Source organism: Ananas comosus, linkage group 1 (genome assembly GCF_001540865.1).
Source record: "Ananas comosus cultivar F153 linkage group 1, ASM154086v1, whole genome shotgun sequence".
In the NCBI taxonomy this organism is placed as follows: domain Eukaryota; kingdom Viridiplantae; phylum Streptophyta; class Magnoliopsida; order Poales; family Bromeliaceae; genus Ananas; species Ananas comosus.
The window spans coordinates 5138464-5141518 of record NC_033621.1 but is presented as its reverse complement, the minus strand read 5'-3'; positions in this window follow the sequence as shown (position 1 = coordinate 5141518).

Below are 3055 nucleotides of genomic sequence, written 5' to 3'. Positions count from 1 at the left end.
TTGAAATTACTTAGAATTGATTCTACTCATTTTGCTTCTTTTGTGGTGATGCTTAAGAGATTTAAACTTGTAAAACGAGGTCTTCAATCCATGGTAATTAGTGATGAATGGTTATCATACAAAGAGGATGATATTGAAAAAGCACTTTTTGTGAAAGATAAAATACTTGATGATATATGGTGGGACAAAATTGATGATATACGGTGGGACAAAATTGACTATATCCTTTCCTTTACTGACCCTATTTATGATATATTACGAAGAGGAGATACAGATAAACCTTGTCTGTATTTAATTTATGAAATGTGGGATTCAATGATAGAGAAGGTGAAAGCGGCAATATATCGACATGAAAAAAAACAAGAAGATGAGGAGCCACGATTTTACTCTATTGTTTATGGTATTCTCGTTGATCGATGAACAAAAAATTATACTCCTCTTCATTGTTTTGCACATTCTTTGAATGCAAGGTATAATTGTCTCACATTACTTATCTATTATTAGTAAATTTTGTGAGCAAATTTTAGTAATAATCTTTGTAAATTTGCAGGTATTATAGTAATAAATGGCTTAAGAAAAATAAAAAATGAATACCTCCGCATAAAGATGTTGAACTTGTTGAGGAAAGAAATAATTGTTTGAAAAGATATTTTCCCAATGCAGAAGCAAGAAGATTGGTAAATCTTGAATATGCTGCATTTTCTTATGCTATAGGACCATTTTCGAAAAGTGACTCTCTTTATGATAGAGCGGTGATGGATGCCAAATCATGGTGGCTCATTCATAGTGTACATGCACCAAATTTGCAAATAGTTGCTCTTAAATTACTTGGACATCCTAGTTTTTCTTCTTGTTGTGAGAGGAATAGGAGTACTTAATCATTTATTCATTCATTGAAGAGAAACAATTTAGTACCACAACGAGCGGAAGATTTAGTATTTGTTCATACAAATTTACATCTTTTGTTAAGAAAAAAGTCACAATATCAAGAAGGACTTACTAAGATGTGGGATATCGCGGGAGATAGTTTTGACTCTTTTGACAATATTGGTATTTTTGAATTGGCGAATCTCTCACTTGATGAACCAGAATTAGAGAAGTTTATACTTACCGATGAAGATCATGAAAATGAAGATGATGAAAGTAGATAGGAGTATTTTTTTTATTTTACTTTTTTTTTAGGCATACGCAATGTTTGATGGTAAACATTTTGGCTTTTGTTTGGATGATCTAATTAAATCATATTTGTTTGAGAATTTTAATTTTAAAAGTACTATATTAATTTTTAGAGTACTTCTTCCGTGCTTTCAAAAGTACGAAGGCCTCCGTACTTGTAAGTTGTTTTCGATGATAGGACATCCAATTCGATGATCGGCTTCGTTAGGTATAATCTATGCTATTGGAACGATCTAGAAACCAAATTTTATAATTTTTCGATATCATTTACCAAGCGATCATAGGGTCTCAAAAATGACTATTTTAACGGCCGATGTGGCACGTTTTTAAGTTCAACGGTGTAGAAGTATCCAAATTATATGAAACTTTACTAGAAAATTCTACTTAACATCAAGAGTAAGAACAATATTTCCGATTTGAAATTTGAGTCATTTATCACTGTTTTTTATGAGATTTTTATTTTCAGCCGTTCATTTTGAGGTTACTCGTTCACTAGGCAAACGAAATCAAAAAATTATGAAATTTGGTTTCTAAATAGTTCCAATAGCGTAGATCATGTTTAACGGAACCGATCGCCGAATCGGACGTCCCATCATTGGAAACAACTTACAAGCACGGAGGCCTCCGTACTTTCGAAAGCATAAGAGCCTAGCTCTTAATTTTCATTCTTATAAAAAATATAGTTTTGTTTGCAAAATTAGTATATTATATATAATAAATATATATTGTTATACTAAAAATATTATATTTTATTAGTCATTTCCTTGCCGTGTCCGTGTCCATGTCCGTGACACATAGCTTTTATCTAAACTCAGCTAAACACTCTATAGCTTTTCACCAAAGCTGATTCTCCAAGCTAAAATCACTTCTGTAGAAATTACTTTTTCAGAAACTAAGCCAAACAAGTCCGAAATAATCTCATACATAACAGTTTCTACAAACGGGGTTGAATACTATGCATTCCTTTCAAAGACCAAGCCCGAGGTTGTAACAAATTTATCTATTGAAATATGTAACATCAAAATTTTAAATCTATATTGTTGAATCTATAGTATACCCTCTACTCCCATTACTCTATTATTCCGTGTAGTATTAATTTCCATATATTGATATGTAATGAGAACAAAGCATAAAGGGTTTTGATTAGTTACAGAAACAAGGCAGGCGGGGGATTTGGAGCTTTCCCTTTCTTGTCTTCATCCACTTTTCTATTGAAATCTCGTGATGGAGACCTTAAAAAAGTATCCACGAACAAAACAAATGTAGAAAATCATAGCAAAAAAACACAGAAAATGTAGGTAAAATGAGATGTGCAAATGAAAATAAAAATACACATTACTTTTATTGTTGTCATGTAGTGTATCCACATTGACCTGTTTAATCCGATCCACATAAGATGAGAATTGGGGTTTATCCTAATATGTTAAAGATAAGAAATTTATATTATATCTTAATAGATATCCTAATTCTAATCTTAATCTTTTATTATATCTTAATAGATAGATATTCTAATTTTAATCCCAATCCTAATCCTAGAGATTGAAGATATTTTAGTAGTTCCGATATTCTATAAATACGTCCTTCTTTCTCTCGTATTCTAACGTATAAGAGATTTCTTCTTTTTCTCTCTTTCTTCTTTTTTGGAATTTCCACCTACGTTTCCGGAGTTTTGAAGTGTGGACTCATTTTCGGAGTTTTGAAGTGTGGACATTGAAGAAGACTCTGGTAGCTCTCTTTGCATTCGATCCACAAAGCGAGTGGAAGAAGACGAGATACGTAGACGATTCAAAAGCTGCATAGAAGATCCAAAAGCGTCGAGACAAAAACGATTCAAGAAGGCTAGTAAAACAAACAAGCAGATCCGATTTTGGTTTTTGAA